The following is a 20,848-nucleotide window of genomic DNA, read 5'->3' as shown; positions in this document are numbered from 1 at the left end:
TGGTAGAGCGCTCGCTTTGCATGTAAGAAGTAGCGAGATCGATACTCACATTTTCCAAACAATCTTTTGTCTGTCCATTCAAGAACTTTTCTTTGATATTAAGACTGGTGACATTTACAATCAGGTTTATTGATTATACCAAAGGCCTTTAAAATCTCAGCTGGTAGGCAGATGACCACCGCAGCAAAATAACCAAGCCTAGGTTGAGGATTTGATATAGCTTTGAACATATCATTTATTTACTTTGAAAGTAGGGGAGAAAATCTCGATTAACATTGAACACTTTTCAGAGGTTTGATTTGTATGATATAATAGTGGTTTTACTGCATCCTTCAATTCAACACTTTTCCCATTTATAAGTCAATTATGTCACTCTTTATTTGAAGTTCTACCTGGAAAAATACATTCGAAAAGAAATTTGGAAGAATCAGCTATACTGTCAAACTTCATTTTTTCACCAGAAATTGAAACATTTGTTATGGAAAGAGAATGTATGATTATTACAGACATTTACCCTTGATAAGTAGGCTTATTTTTTCAATATTATAGAAAATCTTTAAAAACCCGGGAAAAAAGATTAGAAATGACAGAGAAATCGAAACAATCAAATATGTTGAGATATTGTACTCCAGAGATCATTTCAATTCTATCAGTGAGAAGGCATGGGGAATTAGCTCAAATGGTAGAGCACTCGCTTTGCATGTGAGAGGTAGCGAGATCGATGCTTGCATTCTCCAAACAATCTTTTGTCTGTCCATTCAAGAACTTTTCTTTGATATTAAGACTGGTGACATTTACAATCAGGTTTATTGATTATACCAAAGGCCTTTAAAATCTCAGCTGGTAGGCAGATGACCACCGCAGCAAAATAACCAAGCCTAGGTTGAGGATTTGATATAGCTTTGAACATATCATTTATTTACTTTGAAAGTAAGGGAGAAAATCTCGATTAACATTGAACACTTTTCAGAGGTTTGATTTGTATGATATAATAGTGGTTTTACTGCATCCTTCAATTCAACACTTTTCCCATTTATAAGTCAATTATGTCACTCTTTATTTGAAGTTCTACCTGGAAAAATACATTCGAAAAGAAATTTGGAAGAATCAGCTATACTGTCAAACTTCATTTTTTCACCAGAAATTTAAACATTTGTTATGGAAAGAGAATGTATGATTATTACAGACATTTACCCTTGATAAGTAGGCTTATTTTTTCAATATTATAGAAAATCTTTAAAAACCCGGGAAAAAAGATTAGAAATGACAGAGAAATCGAAACAATCAAATATGTTGAGATATTGTACTCCAGAGATCATTTCAATTCTATCAGTGAGAAGGCATGGGGAAATAGCTCAAATGGTAGAGCGCTCGCTTTGCATGTGAGAGGTAGCGAGATCGATGCTTGCATTCTCCAAACAATCTTTTGTCTGTCCATTCAAGAACTTTTCTTTGATATTAAGACTGGTGACATTTACAATCAGGTTTATTGATTATACCAAAGGCCTTTAAAATCTCAGCTGGTAGGCAGATGACCACCGCAGCAAAATAACCAAGCCTAGGTTGAGGATTTGATATAGCTTTGAACATATCATTTATTTACTTTGAAAGTAAGGGAGAAAATCTCGATTAACATTGAACACTTTTCAGAGGTTTGATTTGTATGATATAATAGTGGTTTTACTGCATCCTTCAATTCAACACTTTTCCCATTTATAAGTCAATTATGTCACTCTTTATTTGAAGTTCTACCTGGAAAAATACATTCGAAAAGAAATTTGGAAGAATCAGCTATACTGTCAAACTTCATTTTTTCACCAGAAATTTAAACATTTGTTATGGAAAGAGAATGTATGATTATTACAGACATTTACCCTTGATAAGTAGGCTTATTTTTTCAATATTATAGAAAATCTTTAAAAACCCGGGAAAAAAGATTAGAAATGACAGAGAAATCGAAACAATCAAATATGTTGAGATATTGTACTCCAGAGATCATTTCAATTCTATCAGTGAGAAGGCATGGGGAATTAGCTCAAATGGTAGAGCGCTCGCTTTGCATGTGAGAGGTAACGAGATCGATGCTTGCATTCTCCAAACAATCTTTTGTCTGTCCATTCAAGAACTTTTCTTTGATATTAAGACTGGTGACATTTACAATCAGGTTTATTGATTATACCAAAGGCCTTTAAAATCTCAGCTGGTAGGCAGATGACCACCGCAGCAAAATAACCAAGCCTAGGTTGAGGATTTGATATAGCTTTGAACATATCATTTATTTACTTTGAAAGTAAGGGAGAAAATCTCGATTAACATTGAACACTTTTCAGAGGTTTGATTTGTATGATATAATAGTGGTTTTACTGCATCCTTCAATTCAACACTTTTCCCATTTATAAGTCAATTATGTCACTCTTTATTTGAAGTTCTACCTGGAAAAATACATTCGAAAAGAAATTTGGAAGAATCAGCTATACTGTCAAACTTCATTTTTTCACCAGAAATTTAAACATTTGTTATGGAAAGAGAATGTATGATTATTACAGACATTTACCCTTGATAAGTAGGCTTATTTTTTCAATATTATAGAAAATCTTTAAAAACCCGGGAAAAAAGATTAGAAATGACAGAGAAATCGAAACAATCAAATATGTTGAGATATTGTACTCCAGAGATCATTTCAATTCTATCAGTGAGAAGGCATGGGGAATTAGCTCAAATGGTAGAGCGCTCGCTTAGCATGTGAGAGGTAGTGAGATCGATGCTCGCATTCTCCAATCATTTTTGTCTTTCCATTCAAGAACTTTTCTTTGATATTAAGACTGGTGACATTTACAATCAGGTTTATTGATTATACCAAAGGCCTTTAAAATCTCAGCTGGTAGGCAGATGACCACCGCAGCAAAATAACCAAGCCTAGGTTGAGGATTTGATATAGCTTTGAACATATCATTTATTTACTTTGAAAGTAAGGGAGAAAATCTCGATTAACATTGAACACTTTTCAGAGGTTTGATTTGTATGATATAATAGTGGTTTTACTGCATCCTTCAATTCAACACTTTTCCCATTTATAAGTCAATTATGTCACTCTTTATTTGAAGTTCTACCTGGAAAAATACATTCGAAAAGAAATTTGGAAGAATTAGCTATACTGTCAAACTTCATTTTTACACCAGAAATTGAAACATTTGTTATGGAAAGAGAATGTATGATTATTACAGACATTTACCCTTGATAAGTAGGCTTATTTTTTCAATATTATAGGAAATCTTTAAAAACCCGGTAAAAAAGATTAGAAATGACAGAGAAATCGAAACAATCAAATATGTTGAGACATTGTACTCCAGAGATCATTTCAATTCTATTAGTGAGAAGGCATGGGGAATTAGCTCAAATGGTAGAGCGCTCGCTTTGCATGTAAGAAGTAGCGAGATCGATACTCACATTTTCCAAACAATCTTTTGTCTGTCCATTCAAGAACTTTTCTTTGATATTAAGACTGGTGACATTTACAATCAGGTTTATTGATTATACCAAAGGCCTTTAAAATCTCAGCTGGTAGGCAGATGACCACCGCAGCAAAATAACCAAGCCTAGGTTGAGGATTTGATATAGCTTTGAACATATCATTTATTTACTTTGAAAGTAGGGGAGAAAATCTCGATTAACATTGAACACTTTTCAGAGGTTTGATTTGTATGATATAATAGTGGTTTTACTGCATCCTTCAATTCAACACTTTTCCCATTTATAAGTCAATTATGTCACTCTTTATTTGAAGTTCTACCTGGAAAAATACATTCGAAAAGAAATTTGGAAGAATCAGCTATACTGTCAAACTTCATTTTTTCACCAGAAATTGAAACATTTGTTATGGAAAGAGAATGTATGATTATTACAGACATTTACCCTTGATAAGTAGGCTTATTTTTTCAATATTATAGAAAATCTTTAAAAACCCGGGAAAAAAGATTAGAAATGACAGAGAAATCGAAACAATCAAATATGTTGAGATATTGTACTCCAGAGATCATTTCAATTCTATCAGTGAGAAGGCATGGGGAATTAGCTCAAATGGTAGAGCGCTCGCTTTGCATGTGAGAGGTAGCGAGATCAATGCTTGCATTCTCCAAACAATCTTTTGTCTGTCCATTCAAGAACTTTTCTTTGATATTAAGACTGGTGACATTTACAATCAGGTTTATTGATTATACCAAAGGCCTTTAAAATCTCAGCTGGTAGGCAGATGACCACCGCAGCAAAATAACCAAGCCTAGGTTGAGGATTTGATATAGCTTTGAACATATCATTTATTTACTTTGAAAGTAAGGGAGAAAATCTCGATTAACATTGAACACTTTTCAGAGGTTTGATTTGTATGATATAATAGTGGTTTTACTGCATCCTTCAATTCAACACTTTTCCCATTTATAAGTCAATTATGTCACTCTTTATTTGAAGTTCTACCTGGAAAAATACAGTCAAAAGAAATTTGGAAGAATCAGCTATACTGTCAAACTTCATTTTTTCACCAGAAATTTAAACATTTGTTATGGAAAGAGAATGTATGATTATTACAGACATTTACCCTTGATAAGTAGGCTTATTTTTTCAATATTATAGAAAATCTTTAAAAACCCGGGAAAAAAGATTAGAAATGACAGAGAAATCGAAACAATCAAATATGTTGAGATATTGTACTCCAGAGATCATTTCAATTCTATCAGTGAGAAGGCATGGGGAATTAGCTCAAATGGTAGAGCGCTCGCTTAGCATGTGAGAGGTAGTGAGATCGATGCTCGCATTCTCCAATCATTTTTGTCTTTCCATTCAAGAACTTTTCTTTGATATTAAGACTGGTGACATTTACAATCAGGTTTATTGATTATACCAAAGGCCTTTAAAATCTCAGCTGGTAGGCAGATGACCACCGCAGCAAAATAACCAAGCCTAGGTTGAGGATTTGATATAGCTTTGAACATATCATTTATTTACTTTGAAAGTAAGGGAGAAAATCTCGATTAACATTGAACACTTTTCAGAGGTTTGATTTGTATGATATAATAGTGGTTTTACTGCATCCTTCAATTCAACACTTTTCCCATTTATAAGTCAATTATGTCACTCTTTATTTGAAGTTCTACCTGGAAAAATACATTCGAAAAGAAATTTGGAAGAATTAGCTATACTGTCAAACTTCATTTTTACACCAGAAATTGAAACATTTGTTATGGAAAGAGAATGTATGATTATTACAGACATTTACCCTTGATAAGTAGGCTTATTTTTTCAATATTATAGGAAATCTTTAAAAACCCGGTAAAAAAGATTAGAAATGACAGAGAAATCGAAACAATCAAATATGTTGAGACATTGTACTCCAGAGATCATTTCAATTCTATTAGTGAGAAGGCATGGGGAATTAGCTCAAATGGTAGAGCGCTCGCTTTGCATGTAAGAAGTAGCGAGATCGATACTCACATTTTCCAAACAATCTTTTGTCTGTCCATTCAAGAACTTTTCTTTGATATTAAGACTGGTGACATTTACAATCAGGTTTATTGATTATACCAAAGGCCTTTAAAATCTCAGCTGGTAGGCAGATGACCACCGCAGCAAAATAACCAAGCCTAGGTTGAGGATTTGATATAGCTTTGAACATATCATTTATTTACTTTGAAAGTAGGGGAGAAAATCTCGATTAACATTGAACACTTTTCAGAGGTTTGATTTGTATGATATAATAGTGGTTTTACTGCATCCTTCAATTCAACACTTTTCCCATTTATAAGTCAATTATGTCACTCTTTATTTGAAGTTCTACCTGGAAAAATACATTCGAAAAGAAATTTGGAAGAATCAGCTATACTGTCAAACTTCATTTTTTCACCAGAAATTGAAACATTTGTTATGGAAAGAGAATGTATGATTATTACAGACATTTACCCTTGATAAGTAGGCTTATTTTTTCAATATTATAGAAAATCTTTAAAAACCCGGGAAAAAAGATTAGAAATGACAGAGAAATCGAAACAATCAAATATGTTGAGATATTGTACTCCAGAGATCATTTCAATTCTATCAGTGAGAAGGCATGGGGAATTAGCTCAAATGGTAGAGCGCTCGCTTTGCATGTGAGAGGTAGCGAGATCGATGCTTGCATTCTCCAAACAATCTTTTGTCTGTCCATTCAAGAACTTTTCTTTGATATTAAGACTGGTGACATTTACAATCAGGTTTATTGATTATACCAAAGGCCTTTAAAATCTCAGCTGGTAGGCAGATGACCACCGCAGCAAAATAACCAAGCCTAGGTTGAGGATTTGATATAGCTTTGAACATATCATTTATTTACTTTGAAAGTAAGGGAGAAAATCTCGATTAACATTGAACACTTTTCAGAGGTTTGATTTGTATGATATAATAGTGGTTTTACTGCATCCTTCAATTCAACACTTTTCCCATTTATAAGTCAATTATGTCACTCTTTATTTGAAGTTCTACCTGGAAAAATACAGTCAAAAGAAATTTGGAAGAATCAGCTATACTGTCAAACTTCATTTTTTCACCAGAAATTTAAACATTTGTTATGGAAAGAGAATGTATGATTATTACAGACATTTACCCTTGATAAGTAGGCTTATTTTTTCAATATTATAGAAAATCTTTAAAAACCCGGGAAAAAAGATTAGAAATGACAGAGAAATCGAAACAATCAAATATGTTGAGATATTGTACTCCAGAGATCATTTCAATTCTATCAGTGAGAAGGCATGGGGAATTAGCTCAAATGGTAGAGCGCTCGCTTTGCATGTGAGAGGTAGCGAGATCGATGCTTGCATTCTCCAAACAATCTTTTGTCTGTCCATTCAAGAACTTTTCTTTGATATTAAGACTGGTGACATTTACAATCAGGTTTATTGATTATACCAAAGGCCTTTAAAATCTCAGCTGGTAGGCAGATGACCACCGCAGCAAAATAACCAAGCCTAGGTTGAGGATTTGATATAGCTTTGAACATATCATTTATTTACTTTGAAAGTAAGGGAGAAAATCTCGATTAACATTGAACACTTTTCAGAGGTTTGATTTGTATGATATAATAGTGGTTTTACTGCATCCTTCAATTCAACACTTTTCCCATTTATAAGTCAATTATGTCACTCTTTATTTGAAGTTCTACCTGGAAAAATACATTCGAAAAGAAATTTGGAAGAATCAGCTATACTGTCAAACTTCATTTTTTCACCAGAAATTTAAACATTTGTTATGGAAAGAGAATGTATGATTATTACAGACATTTACCCTTGATAAGTAGGCTTATTTTTTCAATATTATAGAAAATCTTTAAAAACCCGGGAAAAAAGATTAGAAATGACAGAGAAATCGAAACAATCAAATATGTTGAGATATTGTACTCCAGAGATCATTTCAATTCTATCAGTGAGAAGGCATGGGGAATTAGCTCAAATGGTAGAGCGCTTGCTTTGCATGTGAGAGGTAGCGAGATCGATGCTTGCATTCTCCAAACAATTTTTTGTCTGTCCATTCAAGAACTTTTCTTTGATATTAAGACTGGTGACATTTACAATCAGGTTTATTGATTATACCAAAGGCCTTTAAAATCTCAGCTGGTAGGCAGATGACCACCGCAGCAAAATAACCAAGCCTAGGTTGAGGATTTGATATAGCTTTGAACATATCATTTATTTACTTTGAAAGTAAGGGAGAAAATCTCGATTAACATTGAACACTTTTCAGAGGTTTGATTTGTATGATATAATAGTGGTTTTACTGCATCCTTCAATTCAACACTTTTCCCATTTATAAGTCAATTATGTCACTCTTTATTTGAAGTTCTACCTGGAAAAATACATTCGAAAAGAAATTTGGAAGAATCAGCTATACTGTCAAACTTCATTTTTTCACCAGAAATTTAAACATTTGTTATGGAAAGAGAATGTATGATTATTACAGACATTTACCCTTGATAAGTAGGCTTATTTTTTCAATATTATAGAAAATCTTTAAAAACCCGGGAAAAAAGATTAGAAATGACAGAGAAATCGAAACAATCAAATATGTTGAGATATTGTACTCCAGAGATCATTTCAATTCTATCAGTGAGAAGGCATGGGGAATTAGCTCAAATGGTAGAGCGCTCGCTTTGCATGTGAGAGGTAGCGAGATCGATGCTTGCATTCTCCAAACAATCTTTTGTCTGTCCATTCAAGAACTTTTCTTTGATATTAAGACTGGTGACATTTACAATCAGGTTTATTGATTATACCAAAGGCCTTTAAAATCTCAGCTGGTAGGCAGATGACCACCGCAGCAAAATAACCAAGCCTAGGTTGAGGATTTGATATAGCTTTGAACATATCATTTATTTACTTTGAAAGTAAGGGAGAAAATCTCGATTAACATTGAACACTTTTCAGAGGTTTGATTTGTATGATATAATAGTGGTTTTACTGCATCCTTCAATTCAACACTTTTCCCATTTATAAGTCAATTATGTCACTCTTTATTTGAAGTTCTACCTAGAAAAATACATTCGAAAAGAAATTTGGAAGAATCAGCTATACTGTCAAACTTCATTTTTTCACCAGAAATTTAAACATTTGTTATGGAAAGAGAATGTATGATTATTACAGACATTTACCCTTGATAAGTAGGCTTATTTTTTCAATATTATAGAAAATCTTTAAAAACCCGGGAAAAAAGATTAGAAATGACAGAGAAATCGAAACAATCAAATATGTTGAGATATTGTACTCCAGAGATCATTTCAATTCTATCAGTGAGAAGGCATGGGGAATTAGCTCAAATGGTAGAGCGCTCGCTTAGCATGTGAGAGGTAGTGAGATCGTTGCTCGCATTCTCCATTCATTTTTGTCTTTCCATTCAAGAACTTTTCTTTGATATTAAGACTGGTGACATTTACAATCAGGTTTATTGATTATACCAAAGGCCTTTAAAATCTCAGCTGGTAGGCAGATGACCACCGCAGCAAAATAACCAAGCCTAGGTTGAGGATTTGATATAGCTTTGAACATATCATTTATTTACTTTGAAAGTAAGGGAGAAAATCTCGATTAACATTGAACACTTTTCAGAGGTTTGATTTGTATGATATAATAGTGGTTTTACTGCATCCTTCAATTCAACACTTTTCCCATTTATAAGTCAATTATGTCACTCTTTATTTGAAGTTCTACCTGGAAAAATACATTCGAAAAGAAATTTGGAAGAATTAGCTATACTGTCAAACTTCATTTTTACACCAGAAATTGAAACATTTGTTATGGAAAGAGAATGTATGATTATTACAGACATTTACCCTTGATAAGTAGGCTTATTTTTTCAATATTAAAGGAAATCTTTAAAAACCCGGTAAAAAAGATTAGAAATGACAGAGAAATCGAAACAATCAAATATGTTGAGACATTGTACTCCAGAGATCATTTCAATTCTATTAGTGAGAAGGCATGGGGAATTAGCTCAAATGGTAGAGCGCTCGCTTTGCATGTAAGAAGTAGCGAGATCGATACTCACATTTTCCAAACAATCTTTTGTCTGTCCATTCAAGAACTTTTCTTTGATATTAAGACTGGTGACATTTACAATCAGGTTTATTGATTATACCAAAGGCCTTTAAAATCTCAGCTGGTAGGCAGATGACCACCGCAGCAAAATAACCAAGCCTAGGTTGAGGATTTTATATAGCTTTGAACATATCATTTATTTACTTTGAAAGTAGGGGAGAAAATCTCGATTAACATTGAACACTTTTCAGAGGTTTGATTTGTATGATATAATAGTGGTTTTACTGCATCCTTCAATTCAACACTTTTCCCATTTATAAGTCAATTATGTCACTCTTTATTTGAAGTTCTACCTGGAAAAATACATTCGAAAAGAAATTTGGAAGAATCAGCTATACTGTCAAACTTCATTTTTTCACCAGAAATTGAAACATTTGTTATGGAAAGAGAATGTATGATTATTACAGACATTTACCCTTGATAAGTAGGCTTATTTTTTCAATATTATAGAAAATCTTTAAAAACCCGGGAAAAAAGATTAGAAATGACAGAGAAATCGAAACAATCAAATATGTTGAGATATTGTACTCCAGAGATCATTTCAATTCTATCAGTGAGAAGGCATGGGGAATTAGCTCAAATGGTAGAGCGCTCGCTTTGCATGTGAGAGGTAGCGAGATCGATGCTTGCATTCTCCAAACAATCTTTTGTCTGTCCATTCAAGAACTTTTCTTTGATATTAAGACTGGTGACATTTACAATCAGGTTTATTGATTATACCAAAGGCCTTTAAAATCTCAGCTGGTAGGCAGATGACCACCGCAGCAAAATAACCAAGCCTAGGTTGAGGATTTGATATAGCTTTGAACATATCATTTATTTACTTTGAAAGTAAGGGAGAAAATCTCGATTAACATTGAACACTTTTCAGAGGTTTGATTTGTATGATATAATAGTGGTTTTACTGCATCCTTCAATTCAACACTTTTCCCATTTATAAGTCAATTATGTCACTCTTTATTTGAAGTTCTACCTGGAAAAATACATTCGAAAAGAAATTTGGAAGAATCAGCTATACTGTCAAACTTCATTTTTTCACCAGAAATTTAAACATTTGTTATGGAAAGAGAATGTATGATTATTACAGACATTTACCCTTGATAAGTAGGCTTATTTTTTCAATATTATAGAAAATCTTTAAAAACCCGGGAAAAAAGATTAGAAATGACAGAGAAATCGAAACAATCAAATATGTTGAGATATTGTACTCCAGAGATCATTTCAATTCTATCAGTGAGAAGGCATGGGGAATTAGCTCAAATGGTAGAGCGCTCGCTTTGCATGTGAGAGGTAGCGAGATCGATGCTTGCATTCTCCAAACAATTTTTTGTCTGTCCATTCAAGAACTTTTCTTTGATATTAAGACTGGTGACATTTACAATCAGGTTTATTGATTATACCAAAGGCCTTTAAAATCTCAGCTGGTAGGCAGATGACCACCGCAGCAAAATAACCAAGCCTAGGTTGAGGATTTGATATAGCTTTGAACATATCATTTATTTACTTTGAAAGTAAGGGAGAAAATCTCGATTAACATTGAACACTTTTCAGAGGTTTGATTTGTATAATATAATAGTGGTTTTACTGCATCCTTCAATTCAACACTTTTCCCATTTATAAGTCAATTATGTCACTCTTTATTTGAAGTTCTACCTGGAAAAATACATTCGAAAAGAAATTTGGAAGAATCAGCTATACTGTCAAACTTCATTTTTTCACCAGAAATTTAAACATTTGTTATGGAAAGAGAATGTATGATTATTACAGACATTTACCCTTGATAAGTAGGCTTATTTTTTCAATATTATAGAAAATCTTTAAAAACCCTGGAAAAAAGATTAGAAATGACAGAGAAATCGAAACAATCAAATATGTTGAGATATTGTACTCCAGAGATCATTTCAATTCTATCAGTGAGAAGGCATGGGGAATTAGCTGAAATGGTAGAACGCTCGCTTTGCATGTGAGAGGTAGCGAGATCAATGCTTGCATTCTCCAAACAATCTTTTGTCTGTCCATTCAAGAACTTTTCTTTGATATTAAGACTGGTGACATTTACAATCAGGTTTATTGATTATACCAAAGGCCTTTAAAATCTCAGCTGGTAGGCAGATGACCACCGCAGCAAAATAACCAAGCCTAGGTTGAGGATTTGATATAGCTTTGAACATATCATTTATTTACTTTGAAAGTAAGGGAGAAAATCTCGATTAACATTGAACACTTTTCAGAGGTTTGATTTGTATGATATAATAGTGGTTTTACTGCATCCTTCAATTCAACACTTTTCCCATTTATAAGTCAATTATGTCACTCTTTATTTGAAGTTCTACCTGGAAAAATACATTCGAAAAGAAATTTGGAAGAATCAGCTATACTGTCAAACTTCATTTTTTCACCAGAAATTGAAACATTTGTTATGGAAAGAGAATGTATGATTATTACAGACATTTACCCTTGATAAGTAGGCTTATTTTTTCAATATTATAGAAAATCTTTAAAAACCCGGGAAAAAAGATTAGAAATGACAGAGAAATTGAAACAATCAAATATGTTGAGATATTGTACTCCAGAGATCATTTCAATTCTATCAGTGAGAAGGCATGGGGAATTAGCTCAAATGGTAGAGCGCTCGCTTTGCATGTGAGAGGTAGCGAGATCGATGCTTGCATTCTCCAAACAATCTTTTGTCTGTCCATTCAAGAACTTTTCTTTGATATTAAGACTGGTGACATTTACAATCAGGTTTATTGATTATACCAAAGGCCTTTAAAATCTCAGCTGGTAGGCAGATGACCACCGCAGCAAAATAACCAAGCCTAGGTTGAGGATTTGATATAGCTTTGAACATATCATTTATTTACTTTGAAAGTAAGGGAGAAAATCTCGATTAACATTGAACACTTTTCAGAGGTTTGATTTGTATGATATAATAGTGGTTTTACTGCATCCTTCAATTCAACACTTTTCCCATTTATAAGTCAATTATGTCACTCTTTATTTGAAGTTCTACCTGGAAAAATACATTCGAAAAGAAATTTGGAAGAATCAGCTATACTGTCAAACTTCATTTTTTCACCAGAAATTTAAACATTTGTTATGGAAAGAGAATGTATGATTATTACAGACATTTACCCTTGATAAGTAGGCTTATTTTTTCAATATTATAGAAAATCTTTAAAAACCCGGGAAAAAAGATTAGAAATGACAGAGAAATCGAAACAATCAAATATGTTGAGATATTGTACTCCAGAGATCATTTCAATTCTATCAGTGAGAAGGCATGGGGAATTAGCTCAAATGGTAGAGCGCTCGCTTAGCATGTGAGAGGTAGTGAGATCGATGCTCGCATTCTCCATTCATTTTTGTCTTTCCATTCAAGAACTTTTCTTTGATATTAAGACTGGTGACATTTACAATCAGGTTTATTGATTATACCAAAGGCCTTTAAAATCTCAGCTGGTAGGCAGATGACCACCGCAGCAAAATAACCAAGCCTAGGTTGAGGATTTGATATAGCTTTGAACATATCATTTATTTACTTTGAAAGTAAGGGAGAAAATCTCGATTAACATTGAACACTTTTCAGAGGTTTGATTTGTATGATATAATAGTGGTTTTACTGCATCCTTCAATTCAACACTTTTCCCATTTATAAGTCAATTATGTCACTCTTTATTTGAAGTTCTACCTGGAAAAATACATTCGAAAAGAAATTTGGAAGAATTAGCTATACTGTCAAACTTCATTTTTACACCAGAAATTGAAACATTTGTTATGGAAAGAGAATGTATGATTATTACAGACATTTACCCTTGATAAGTAGGCTTATTTTTTCAATATTAAAGGAAATCTTTAAAAACCCGGTAAAAAAGATTAGAAATGACAGAGAAATCGAAACAATCAAATATGTTGAGACATTGTACTCCAGAGATCATTTCAATTCTATTAGTGAGAAGGCATGGGGAATTAGCTCAAATGGTAGAGCGCTCGCTTTGCATGTAAGAAGTAGCGAGATCGATACTCACATTTTCCAAACAATCTTTTGTCTGTCCATTCAAGAACTTTTCTTTGATATTAAGACTGGTGACATTTACAATCAGGTTTATTGATTATACCAAAGGCCTTTAAAATCTCAGCTGGTAGGCAGATGACCACCGCAGCAAAATAACCAAGCCTAGGTTGAGGATTTTATATAGCTTTGAACATATCATTTATTTACTTTGAAAGTAGGGGAGAAAATCTCGATTAACATTGAACACTTTTCAGAGGTTTGATTTGTATGATATAATAGTGGTTTTACTGCATCCTTCAATTCAACACTTTTCCCATTTATAAGTCAATTATGTCACTCTTTATTTGAAGTTCTACCTGGAAAAATACATTCGAAAAGAAATTTGGAAGAATCAGCTATACTGTCAAACTTCATTTTTTCACCAGAAATTGAAACATTTGTTATGGAAAGAGAATGTATGATTATTACAGACATTTACCCTTGATAAGTAGGCTTATTTTTTCAATATTATAGAAAATCTTTCAAAACCCGGGAAAAAAGATTAGAAATGACAGAGAAATCGAAACAATCAAATATGTTGAGATATTGTACTCCAGAGATCATTTCAATTCTATCAGTGAGAAGGCATGGGGAATTAGCTCAAATGGTAGAGCGCTCGCTTTGCATGTGAGAGGTAGCGAGATCGATGCTTGCATTCTCCAAACAATCTTTTGTCTGTCCATTCAAGAACTTTTCTTTGATATTAAGACTGGTGACATTTACAATCAGGTTTATTGATTATACCAAAGGCCTTTAAAATCTCAGCTGGTAGGCAGATGACCACCGCAGCAAAATAACCAAGCCTAGGTTGAGGATTTGATATAGCTTTGAACATATCATTTATTTACTTTGAAAGTAAGGGAGAAAATCTCGATTAACATTGAACACTTTTCAGAGGTTTGATTTGTATGATATAATAGTGGTTTTACTGCATCCTTCAATTCAACACTTTTCCCATTTATAAGTCAATTATGTCACTCTTTATTTGAAGTTCTACCTGGAAAAATACATTCGAAAAGAAATTTGGAAGAATCAGCTATACTGTCAAACTTCATTTTTTCACCAGAAATTTAAACATTTGTTATGGAAAGAGAATGTATGATTATTACAGACATTTACCCTTGATAAGTAGGCTTATTTTTTCAATATTATAGAAAATCTTTAAAAACCCGGGAAAAAAGATTAGAAATGACAGAGAAATCGAAACAATCAAATATGTTGAGATATTGTACTCCAGAGATCATTTCAATTCTATCAGTGAGAAGGCATGGGGAATTAGCTCAAATGGTAGAGCGCTCGCTTTGCATGTGAGAGGTAGCAAGATCGATGCTTGCATTCTCCAAACAATCTTTTGTCTGTCCATTCAAGAACTTTTCTTTGATATTAAGACTGGTGACATTTACAATCAGGTTTATTGATTATACCAAAGGCCTTTAAAATCTCAGCTGGTAGGCAGATGACCACCGCAGCAAAATAACCAAGCCTAGGTTGAGGATTTGATATAGCTTTGAACATATCATTTATTTACTTTGAAAGTAAGGGAGAAAATCTCGATTAACATTGAACACTTTTCAGAGGTTTGATTTGTATGATATAATAGTGGTTTTACTGCATCCTTCAATTCAACACTTTTCCCATTTATAAGTCAATTATGTCACTCTTTATTTGAAGTTCTACCTGGAAAAATACATTCGAAAAGAAATTTGGAAGAATCAGCTATACTGTCAAACTTCATTTTTTCACCAGAAATTTAAACATTTGTTATGGAAAGAGAATGTATGATTATTACAGACATTTACCCTTGATAAGTAGGCTTATTTTTTCAATATTATAGAAAATCTTTAAAAACCCGGGAAAAAAGATTAGAAATGACAGAGAAATCGAAACAATCAAATATGTTGAGATATTGTACTCCAGAGATCATTTCAATTCTATCAGTGAGAAGGCATGGGGAATTAGCTCAAATGGTAGAGCACTCGCTTTGCATGTGAGAGGTAGCGAGATCGATGCTTGCATTCTCCAAACAATCTTTTGTCTGTCCATTCAAGAACTTTTCTTTGATATTAAGACTGGTGACATTTACAATCAGGTTTATTGATTATACCAAAGGCCTTTAAAATCTCAGCTGGTAGGCAGATGACCACCGCAGCAAAATAACCAAGCCTAGGTTGAGGATTTGATATAGCTTTGAACATATCATTTATTTACTTTGAAAGTAAGGGAGAAAATCTCGATTAACATTGAACACTTTTCAGAGGTTTGATTTGTATGATATAATAGTGGTTTTACTGCATCCTTCAATTCAACACTTTTCCCATTTATAAGTCAATTATGTCACTCTTTATTTGAAGTTCTACCTGGAAAAATACATTCGAAAAGAAATTTGGAAGAATCAGCTATACTGTCAAACTTCATTTTTTCACCAGAAATTTAAACATTTGTTATGGAAAGAGAATGTATGATTATTACAGACATTTACCCTTGATAAGTAGGCTTATTTTTTCAATATTATAGAAAATCTTTAAAAACCCGGGAAAAAAGATTAGAAATGACAGAGAAATCGAAACAATCAAATATGTTGAGATATTGTACTCCAGAGATCATTTCAATTCTATCAGTGAGAAGGCATGGGGAATTAGCTCAAATGGTAGAGCGCTCGCTTTGCATGTGAGAGGTAGCGAGATCGATGCTTGCATTCTCCAAACAATCTTTTGTCTGTCCATTCAAGAACTTTTCTTTGATATTAAGACTGGTGACATTTACAATCAGGTTTATTGATTATACCAAAGGCCTTTAAAATCTCAGCTGGTAGGCAGATGACCACCGCAGCAAAATAACCAAGCCTAGGTTGAGGATTTGATATAGCTTTGAACATATCATTTATTTACTTTGAAAGTAAGGGAGAAAATCTCGATTAACATTGAACACTTTTCAGAGGTTTGATTTGTATGATATAATAGTGGTTTTACTGCATCCTTCAATTCAACACTTTTCCCATTTATAAGTCAATTATGTCACTCTTTATTTGAAGTTCTACCTGGAAAAATACATTCGAAAAGAAATTTGGAAGAATCAGCTATACTGTCAAACTTCATTTTTTCACCAGAAATGTAAACATTTGTTATGGAAAGAGAATGTATGATTATTACAGACATTTACCCTTGATAAGTAGGCTTATTTTTTCAATATTATAGAAAATCTTTAAAAACCCGGGAAAAAAGATTAGAAATGACAGAGAAATCGAAACAATCAAATATGTTGAGATATTGTACTCCAGAGATCATTTCAATTCTATCAGTGAGAAGGCATGGAGAATTAGCTCAAATGGTAGAGCGCTCGCTTTGCATGTGAGAGGTAGCGAGATCGATGCTTGCATTCTCCAAACAATCTTTTGTCTGTCCATTCAAGAACTTTTCTTTGATATTAAGACTGGTGACATTTACAATCAGGTTTATTGATTATACCAAAGGCCTTTAAAATCTCAGCTGGTAGGCAGATGACCACCGCAGCAAAATAACCAAGCCTAGGTTGAGGATTTGATATAGCTTTGAACATATCATTTATTTACTTTGAAAGTAAGGGAGAAAATCTCGATTAACATTGAACACTTTTCAGAGGTTTGATTTGTATGATATAATAGTGGTTTTACTGCATCCTTCAATTCAACACTTTTCCCATTTATAAGTCAATTATGTCACTCTTTATTTGAAGTTCTACCTGGAAAAATACATTCGAAAAGAAATTTGGAAGAATCAGCTATACTGTCAAACTTCATTTTTTCACCAGAAATTTAAACATTTGTTATGGAAAGAGAATGTATGATTATTACAGACATTTACCCTTGATAAGTAGGCTTATTTTTTCAATATTATAGAAAATCTTTAAAAACCCGGGAAAAAAGATTAGAAATGACAGAGAAATCGAAACAATCAAATATGTTGAGATATTGTACTCCAGAGATCATTTCAATTCTATCAGTGAGAAGGCATGGGGAATTAGCTCAAATGGTAGAGCGCTCGCTTTGCATGTGAGAGGTAGCGAGATCGATGCTTGCATTCTCCAAACAATCTTTTGTCTGTCCATTCAAGAACTTTTCTTTGATATTAAGACTGGTGACATTTACAATCAGGTTTATTGATTATACCAAAGGCCTTTAAAATCTCAGCTGGTAGGCAGATGACCACCGCAGCAAAATAACCAAGCCTAGGTTGAGGATTTGATATAGCTTTGAACATATCATTTATTTACTTTGAAAGTAAGGGAGAAAATCTCGATTAACATTGAACACTTTTCAGAGGTTTGATTTGTATGATATAATAGTGGTTTTACTGCATCCTTCAATTCAACACTTTTCCCATTTATAAGTCAATTATGTCACTCTTTATTTGAAGTTCTACCTGGAAAAATACATTCGAAAAGAAATTTGGAAGAATCAGCTATACTGTCAAACTTCATTTTTTCACCAGAAATTTAAACATTTGTTATGGAAAGAGAATGTATGATTATTACAGACATTTACCCTTGATAAGTAGGCTTATTTTTTCAATATTATAGAAAATCTTTAAAAACCCGGGAAAAAAGATTAGAAATGACAGAGAAATCGAAACAATCAAATATGTTGAGATATTGTACTCCAGAGATCATTTCAATTCTATCAGTGAGAAGGCATGGGGAATTAGCTCAAATGGTAGAGCGCTCACTTTGCATGTGAGAGGTAGCGAGATCGATGCTTGCATTCTCCAAACAATCTTTTGTCTGTCCATTCAAGAACTTTTCTTTGATATTAAGACTGGTGACATTTACAATCAGGTTTATTGATTATACCAAAGGCCTTTAAAATCTCAGCTGGTAGGCAGATGACCACCGCAGCAAAATAACCAAGCCTAGGTTGAGGATTTGATATAGCTTTGAACATATCATTTATTTACTTTGAAAGTAAGGGAGAAAATCTCGATTAACATTGAACACTTTTCAGAGGTTTGATTTGTATGATATAATAGTGGTTTTACTGCATCCTTCAATTCAACACTTTTCCCATTTATAAGTCAATTATGTCACTCTTTATTTGAAGTTCTACCTGGAAAAATACATTCGAAAAGAAATTTGGAAGAATCAGCTATACTGTCAAACTTCATTTTTTCACCAGAAATTTAAACATTTGTTATGGAAAGAGAATGTATGATTATTACAGACATTTACCCTTGATAAGTAGGCTTATTTTTTCAATATTATAGAAAATCTTTAAAAACCCGGGAAAAAAGATTAGAAATGACAGAGAAATCGAAACAATCAAATATGTTGAGATATTGTACTCCAGAGATCATTTCAATTCTATCAGTGAGAAGGCATGGGGAATTAGCTCAAATGGTAGAGCGCTCGCTTTGCATGTGAGAGGTAGCGAGATCGATGCTTGCATTCTCCAAACAATCTTTTGTCTGTCCATTCAAGAACTTTTCTTTGATATTAAGACTGGTGACATTTACAATCAGGTTTATTGATTATACCAAAGGCCTTTAAAATCTCAGCTGGTAGGCAGATGACCACCGCAGCAAAATAACCAAGCCTAGGTTGAGGATTTGATATAGCTTTGAACATATCATTTATTTACTTTGAAAGTAAGGGAGAAAATCTCGATTAACATTGAACACTTTTCAGAGGTTTGATTTGTATGATATAATAGTGGTTTTACTGCATCCTTCAATTCAACACTTTTCCCATTTATAAGTCAATTATGTCACTCTTTATTTGAAGTTCTACCTGGAAAAATACATTCGAAAAGAAATTTGGAAGAATCAGCTATACTGTCAAACTTCATTTTTTCACCAGAAATTTAAACATTTGTTATGGAAAGAGAATGTATGATTATTACAGACATTTACCCTTGATAAGTAGGCTTATTTTTTCAATATTATAGAAAATCTTTAAAAACCCGGGAAAAAAGATTAGAAATGACAGAGAAATCGAAACAATCAAATATGTTGAGATATTGTACTCCAGAGATCATTTCAATTCTATCAGTGAGAAGGCATGGGGAATTAGCTCAAATGGTAGAGCGCTCGCTTTGCATGTGAGAGGTAGCGAGATCGATGCTTGCATTCTCCAAACAATCTTTTGTCTGTCCATTCAAGAACTTTTCTTTGATATTAAGACTGGTGACATTTACAATCAGGTTTATTGATTATACCAAAGGCCTTTAAAATCTCAGCTGGTAGGCAGATGACCACCGCAGCAAAATAACCAAGCCTAGGTTGAGGATTTGATATAGCTTTGAACATATCATTTATTTACTTTGAAAGTAAGGGAGAAAATCTCGATTAACATTGAACACTTTTCAGAGGTTTGATTTGTATGATATAATAGTGGTTTTACTGCATCCTTCAATTCAACACTTTTCCCATTTATAAGTCAATTATGTCACTCTTTATTTGAAGTTCTACCTGGAAAAATACATTCGAAAAGAAATTTGGAAGAATCAGCTATACTGTCAAACTTCATTTTTTCACCAGAAATTTAAACATTTGTTATGGAAAGAGAATGTATGATTATTACAGACATTTACCCTTGATAAGTAGGCTTATTTTTTCAATATTATAGAAAATCTTTAAAAACCCGGGAAAAAAGATTAGAAATGACAGAGAAATCGAAACAATCAAATATGTTGAGATATTGTACTCCAGAGATCATTTCAATTCTATCAGTGAGAAGGCATGGAGAATTAGCTCAAATGGTAGAGCGCTCGCTTTGCATGTGAGAGGTAGCGAGATCGATGCTTGCATTCTCCAAACAATCTTTTGTCTGTCCATTCAAGAACTTTTCTTTGATATTAAGACTGGTGACATTTACAATCAGGTTTATTGATTATACCAAAGGCCTTTAAAATCTCAGCTGGTAGGCAGATGACCACCGCAGCAAAATAACCAAGCCTAGGTTGAGGATTTGATATAGCTTTGAACATATCATTTATTTACTTTGAAAGTAAGGGAGAAAATCTCGATTAACATTGAACACTTTTCAGAGGTTTGATTTGTATGATATAATAGTGGTTTTACTGCATCCTTCAATTCAACACTTTTCCCATTTATAAGTCAATTATGTCACTCTTTATTTGAAGTTCTACCTGGAAAAATACATTCGAAAAGAAATTTGGAAGAATCAGCTATACTGTCAAACTTCATTTTTTCAC

Source organism: Mixophyes fleayi, unplaced genomic scaffold, assembly GCF_038048845.1.
Source record: "Mixophyes fleayi isolate aMixFle1 unplaced genomic scaffold, aMixFle1.hap1 Scaffold_29, whole genome shotgun sequence".
Lineage (NCBI taxonomy): Eukaryota > Metazoa > Chordata > Amphibia > Anura > Limnodynastidae > Mixophyes > Mixophyes fleayi.
Note: the sequence above shows the minus strand (reverse complement) of the source record.